Consider the following 7,681-nt stretch of genomic DNA (forward strand, 5'->3'; position numbering starts at 1 on the left):
TAAAGGAGTCTGAATATGAATGTATTGAATTTGTAGTGGAAGAAAATGAACATATTGCAGCATTTATGTCAGATTGGGTTAAGCTTGGGCATCTCTTTGTCCTTAATAAATGCAGATCAAAAGACTTCTCTTATGTAAAAAATAATAATACAAATTTCAGCAATATGAAATAACACAACCAGTTTGTAATGTTAGGAGGAAATCAGTCAGCCATGTGCTGTACGGAATATAAATTATTTTAGGAGGGCAAACAGATCCTGCGATGCTCTCTCCCATACATTTATATTCATAAAAGGTTCCAAACGCCTAGAACAATAGCAGTGATCTATTTGCCATAAAGCGTTCCGGCCTTCGTGGTGTCTCTTATGACAGCTTTGATAGACATGTACTGTATAAGAAAAATATCTTCTAGCACTTGACTCGCGTAATAAATTGATTAAACTTCTCTTCAACCAATTGTTTTTGTCTTAACTTCTTCTTCAGACATCACCTGAAGGAGACTGCTCGTTTCCAGAAGACTATGTAAAAGGAGACAGTTTAATCGAGGCCCCCACGTTCCAGCACTGTCAGAATTTCCCCACAAATGATAAATGATTGTATAATGCAACAGTCTACTGCTAGGGCTGAATTATATTAGCCATCAGTGTTCAAAACCCATTTGAAACTTAATTGTGCTGTGATAGTGGTATCCCCCAGTCAGCTGAACAGCAGGTTTATAAAAATCATCTCCTATGATTGTTAAACGCTTTCCTAATGAAGCTGATGTTCACCGCACTTTGCAATAAACGCTTCTGTCAAGATGTCACAAATGCGTGATAGTGGCCTCTACAGTGAGCAAGTGCTTCTGTGATTTGGGTTTATCTTCATTGCACGGAATTCAACAGATCAGTCTGCATATGGAAGATAATCTCCATAAAAAGGGAAAGTGCCGTATATTAAAATGGGATTATCAACTAGAACATAATCACGCTACTGTGTAATTATATGGTACACCATACGTAGATGTGAACAATCATACAAGAAAATAATTGAGGGCCATAAAACTTAATTCAGAAAAATCAATAGAATATAAAAGCAATCAGATAAGGCCTCTTAAGAAATCGATCAAGGCTTGTACAAAGTCATAATGTGTTTTCCTAAGAGAAAAGGAGCTAAATGAGGCAGAGAAACCTACATAATATTCTACAAGTAGGTTTCTAGAGGTGCTTGTATATTGAAGAGGGAAGAAGAATGGAAAATGCAATTACTTTTTACATTCTAGAACCACGCGTACCGGGAGCAAAAGGGATATATGTTAAATACTGCAGCCCAAAGGGCTGGTAGAGCAATTATTCCTTTTTGATCATTTATCTATATTTGTGTCTTTTTGTATCTCTCTAGAGTCTAAAAAAGCTATTAGGCTCTGCTCGTTGCAACTTTATGTATCTTTATATGTTGTACGCTCAATCTGAAACACTCAAAGATTTAAATATTGGTACAACGCGGGGACCAGCGGCAGGGTGAAAAGTCTGTAAGGGTGTCCTCTTACCCGCGAGATCCCCGGAGCCCAACGGCGGCTTTGTCTGAATGTCACCCCTCATCATTTCCATGGAATTTGGCCACGTAATTTGACCAGAACAGTGTGCTAAGCCAAAACTGTTTTCATTTTGTAGGGGAAAAAAAAGTTTATAAATGAAACATATTTTCCTAAGGGAATACCCCACTATTGGATTGTATCCCTAAGGACCTGGGGAAATAATCAGGGGAAAATACACACTACTTTTGAAATATTCCCACCAAAACTCTGCACAATTGTACATTAGCAAGAGCTCTGCGGTTTATTTTGTATGAAAACAAATAACAAAAGCTCATGTAACCTATAGGTGAAATGTATCCCTAATCCCCCAAAGCTCACTGGCTGGGCTTCCAGAGGAAACAAATAACTTTTTGTGAAACAGTTAATGTTGCCTTTTTTAAAGGAGAGAGAAGTGGGGGCAGGGGGAGGGGAGAGGAACAACTTGGCTACATTTTTTTTTTTTTGTAGCCCATATTAGGCATTGCACATTTTCAGGCCACGTGATTATATTAGCTAAATACAGCCGGATTTATTGCCTCTATTTTTAAAGAGAAGTATATTTACAATTTATTTGAAAGAATCTGTAATAGGTTCACAGTTTGGAAGAGGGAAGCACAAAAGGGCTTGTGTCAAGATAGCTGAATGGAGAAATTTACATGTTATCACTGTAATTTATGAAAACAGAAACTCAAGATTATTTACTTCAAAGTTTATTTTAATATATTTAGACTTCGAGTAGAACCAGCTGTTTTTTAACTTCTAAAGATCATGTTATTATAACCCTGTTCAAAGGGTGACTGTACTCTATTTCTTTAAACAACTTAAGAGGTATTAATTCCAGGAGGAAGGGAAAATACTGTAAATGACTCTTCTGCCTTAGGAATCAAACTACAAGGTCTGTAATCATATGCATCCTTGAGGGACCCGTGGAACACGCACATACCCTCACAGAGCCACACTCTCCTGGCCGAGAGTCTGCAAATAACACCCAAAAAACCATTGTCAGCAGCAGCATCAGCAGCAATAAATCTCTTGGAACCTGAACACCTAAGAATGCACACATAGGCAGGGGGTAGGTGGGGAGGGTGTGTCAAACATACAGAATCCAGGGGCTAGGGAAAGGCCCTGGCTCGCGGTGGCCTTTATCTCGGATCAAGGCCATATGGTGGGTGCCTCTAGCCTTGCACAAGAAGACCTGACCACTGGTCCTCAGATCCCCAGGACTGGGGCTTCCAATTCCAGTCCCCATTCCTGCGATAACCTGTCTTTTGAATTACAGGCAAGGAGGTTACGTCAGGCCTATTTCATGAAAGGTAAATAAAGAGATGCCAATGAGTTCCACCCCATTGGATGAGAGCAAATTTTTTCCAAACAGCTGAAAATCCATGATCTCGCCTTCTTTGCCGTTAATCCTATGATGGGGGTGGGGTCATGGGAGGTCATCAGGTACACGTGCACCTGTTCTCATCAACTCCTACCTTCAACAGTCAGAGATTATAAAACAGGGAAAATAAGGGGGAGGTGGCTTATTTGGAGGAGATATTCTTCACAGAGAACGGGAGCACAGAGCCCAGGATTCCTCAAAGGAGCTAACTCCCACACAGCGATTGACATGACCTATGAAAATTTGTCCATGACCTCTCAGAAACCCTACATAGGTAGATATGTTTATACCACCAGCCAGGCTAGACCACGTCTTGATCACAAGCAAGCCACTGGTTTGGTGGCCGTTGTCTGCGTGGATAGTGCAGATCACTTCCGCGGGCCACACAGGCTCAGGTTGCTCTCCAGCGGTCATCAGTGCGGCCCCCACCATGGGAAGAAGTGTGCTCCCGAATCCCTCTGAAATCCACGGCTCGGCCTTGGCCTACCTGCTCCTATAGGAGCCATGTCACCAAGAGAGCCAGGGGCTGCCACCAAATGGGCCGCTTCAAGCCCACGGGCATCAGGAATGTTCCCCGGGTGCAAAAGTCTGGCTGCAAAGATGTCCTCATCCCTCAGAGCCCTAATCCTATGTGCTGATCTGGGATGTCAGGGAGCACTTCAGTCACTTTTCTCCAGGAAGGAACACAAACATAAAAGAAATCACAGTTCTTTTTATTTTATCTCATTTTAATTAATCAGTCACATTTGTTTCAAAGCATAAATAATGTGTCAGAGCCATCATACCATGTATAACCATATATAACCGGTAGTTAAAATCAGCAGACCTGTGCTGGACAGCCATGCCCGAACTTTGACGGTGGGTATTCATGATCAAAAAGTGTAGAGGACGTACCCCAGATCTGGGGTTGTGCCTAGTTATCAATAGGTGGCTGACTTAACCTGCCCATAAGCTTGGCATTTTTACGAAGATACTTTTAAGCCAAATGGTCTCTATTTAGAGGAATTTATAGCAGGTAGTAAACATTCCAAGGGCATAGACTCAAGCTGGGCAAAAAAACATATATTGCCCCTTGTGAAGGCCAGAACTGCCCGTGTAGCACACTGAATACTCCGCTACCCTGCCTTCTTACACCACCAGAGAAATAAAGGCGGGGGGTGGGGGGGCGTCTAGATGTTCTCTCCCCAAGGACTGTGCCCTGCTGGCAGCTTCTTAGGAGGGAGCGTCTGCAGCGATGTGGATGCTTCCGCATCTTTTACAAGTTAAGAGTATGTAGGGGGAGGATCGCAGACCCAACGCCAAGTGTGGTGATGCTCTGCTGACTCATGCCAACGGCGGCTACTTCCTGCACCTATCACTGACAAAACCATTTACTTAAATTCTAGGATGTGCGCAGCATTCAGTTCAGTGTTGAGGAAAAATGAGAGTGAGACACAAGCCCTTCCCTGAAGCTCATGTTTGATCCAGAGGCAGACCCAGGCATACACTCAAATTATGAAGGCAAATGAATGGTGTTCCTACGGGCACTGGCAGGATGAGAAGAACACCACGGGAGGCCCCGGCAAGCAAAAGCCAGCTGCAGGCTGCGTCCTGGAACCCAAGTGTCAGCAGAGTCATGCTGGAAAATTCCATCTAATCTTTTCAGTCATGTTTTTCCACCCAGTGAATCCACTTTGTCCCATTATTAGAGGATGTAAACAAACTAGCATATTTGGATTAAAGTTGGGAAATTCAGATACCAAAATCTGATAAAAATTGAGTGACCTGGAGTAGTCAGTCATTTGGAAGATGTAGACTAGGGAAAGATTTTTTGCCCCCCACGGTATTAAACGGTGCTGATCCTATTTTCAAGAAACCAAATGGCTCCCTGAGGCAAAGGAATTAAAGTACCCAAAAATGAAACATACATAGCATGCCCAGAACTCCCTTTGTTCTTAGCATGGGTGAGCATTTCACAAATACGTTATTTTGTGGCTCCAAAGAGAAAGTAAGCGTGAGATTCTCGATGGAAATCGGCCATGAGCATGAGAAGCATTCAGGTCTATGCTGTTGTCCAACTGAGTCACCTTCTCCAGCTACAAAATATGATTTCCTCAAACCAAAATACATAGAAGAATGTCAACATAATGAAAGCAGAGTGCTATGTGGAAACATGGGACTACTGGGGAAAAGAAAGTACACATTGTCCTCATTGCAAATAGGAAGAGGGGAAAAAATCCCAGGAGACAGATGAACATCCACCATGATATCAGTTGTAAACAGTGAGTTCTCTGCTGGCATGAAGGGTGTAGAGTTGCAAGAACGCTGGAACGACTCTACAGGTTTAAAGCCAAGTGCCAATGATTCTCAGTCATCGATTTCCTGATGCCCTGGCACCACTCCCGTCCCACCTCTACCCCACAACATACAAAAATAACTGTATTGTTTTTACTTACTGAGGGGGCACCTTCCAGGCTTCTCTCTTGACCCTATGTATGGGTATAAACAGATAGATTCATTTTATATGAATGGGATTGCCCTACATACACTGACCTACAACCTGCCCTTTTTTATAGCATTTATTAAAGTGGAAAAATACCTAGGTGAAAAAAATCATCATTATGACAGTTCCATAGTATTTCATCCATACATGTTCCAAAATGTAAAATATCTCCTAGGTTACAGTGAAAAGCATTGCATACACATCTTTGCACATGCATGAAATTATCTCCGTAGCACAAAGTTTACATTTTGAGACACATTGCCAAACTCTCCTCTGGAAGCTTCTACCAACTCATATTCCTGCTAGAAGTTTATAAGTCTAGTTTTATCTATTTCCTTACCTACACCATGTATTGTTACGATATCTAATCAGGGCCATGTATACAGATAAAAATTCATCAGCGGTATTCTAGTTTGCACCCTGGAATGTAATCGTTCCGGCTTTGGGGTAGATCACCAGCTCAGATCTATCCAAGTTCTTACTAGCTACGTGACTTGGTCAAGGAACAAAGCGATCTCTGCCCCAGCTTCCTCATATGAGAAATAGGAATAATAATAGTATTTGTACCAAATAGAGTTGGCATAAAATTAAATGGAATAATAAATGTAAACACTTGTGTCAGAAAGATAACACAACATAACAAATTGGGGTTTATCCCATGAATGCAAGGTTGATTTTTAACACTTGAAAATAAATGCCATTCACCATATGGACAAAGTAAAAAGGGGAAAACCATGAGATCATCTGACAAAAATTTTCAGCAAAAACGGAATAGAAAGAATTTCCTAAACCTGAAAAAGAATATCTATGAATCCCCTGGAGCTGACTTCACACCTGGTGAAAGATTGCCTTCTTTCCCCTCCTGACTGGCAACGAAACAAGGACGTCTATGCCCAGCATCTTCATTCAACATCGCACTCAGGGTTCCACCCAGGGCAGCAAGGCAAGGAAAAAATTAACAATTAAAAGTCTTCCAGATTGGGGCACCTGGGTAGTTCAGTCAGTTAAGCGTCCGACTTCGGCTCAGGTCATGATCTCGCGGTCCGTGAGTTCGAGCCCCGCGTCGGGCTCTGTGCTGACAGCTCAGAGCCTGGAACCTGCTTCGGATTCTGTGTCTCCCTCTCTCTTTGCTCCTCACCTGCTCACGCTCTGTCTGTATCTCTCTTTCTCTCTCTCAAAAATAAAGAAATGTTAAAAACTTAAAATTTTTAAAAAAAGTCTTCCAGATTGAAAAGGAAGAGGCAGGGGTGCCTGGGTGACTCCACCAGTTGAGAATCCAACTCTTGATTTTGGCTCAGGTCATGATCTCACGGTTCATGAGACTGAGTCCCTTGTTGGGCTCTGCACTAACAGCAGGGAGCCTGCTTGGGATTCTCTCTCTCTCTCTCTGTCTCTCTCTCTCTCTCTCTCTCTCTCTGTCCCTCCCCAGTTCACACTCATGCACTTGCTCACTCTCTCTCTCAAAATAAATAAATAACTGTTCTTTAAAAAGAAAAGGCAAGAAGCAAAACTGTCTATCTGCAGAGTGCCTACCTAGACGATCTGGTATATTCCACCAAGCACTCTTCAAATGAATATGGCAGAATTTACGAGGTTGCAGGATGCAAAACAAGAAACAGAACTCGGTTGTGGTTCCATGTTCTATCAACAGTCAGAGTTTGAAACAAAAACAGTAGCATCATGTACCTTAGTGCCAAAATATATGAAATATTTAGGGAGACATCTGAGAAAAGATGCACGAGACCAGCACGCTGCGAACTACAGAATATGGCCGAGAGAAATGAGGGAAGACCCAACCAAATGTGGAGACGCACCATGCTCGGGGCTCAGAAGACTTGGTGTGGCTGAATACTGATGGGCTATCTGCAAACTGAACAATGAGTTCAGCACAAACTCAACCCAAATTCCCATGGGTGTTTTTGTGGGAATGAGCAAGCTAAACGGACGATGCTAAAGTTTGTATGGAAATGCTAAAGACCTAAGAGAGCCAAAACAACTTTGAAAAATAGCAAAGGTCAAAGACTAATTGATGTCAAGGGTTATTTTAAAAGTGTGGTACTCAGGATAGTGTAGTGTTGACATGAAGATTGACAAGGAGATTTACCGATGCCACAGAGTCCCGAAACAGACCCACCCACAAATGGACAATTAATTGTTTACAAATGTGCAGAGACAGTTCCATGGAGGGAGGGCAGCCATATGCACTATATACAAAAATTGCCTCTAAACGGAGAAAAAGCTGAAATGTAAAAAACCAAAA

General features: G+C 42.2%; 1 long non-coding RNA gene across 1 annotated transcript in view; it reads right to left on the bottom strand.

The window, feature by feature from the left end:
* LOC122232029 overlaps positions 1-5,410 on the bottom strand; it is a 71,946-nt gene extending 66,536 nt beyond the window's left edge. Inside the window, exon 1 of the long non-coding RNA XR_006209348.1 lies at positions 5,375-5,410. This is a non-coding gene — a long non-coding RNA (uncharacterized LOC122232029). The remainder of the gene's footprint in view (positions 1-5,374) is intronic.
* Positions 5,411-7,681: the final 2,271 nt, after the last annotated feature.

The sequence above is a fragment of the Panthera tigris genome, chromosome D2 (genome assembly GCF_018350195.1).
Source record: "Panthera tigris isolate Pti1 chromosome D2, P.tigris_Pti1_mat1.1, whole genome shotgun sequence".
NCBI classification, from domain to species: Eukaryota; Metazoa; Chordata; class Mammalia; order Carnivora; family Felidae; genus Panthera; species Panthera tigris.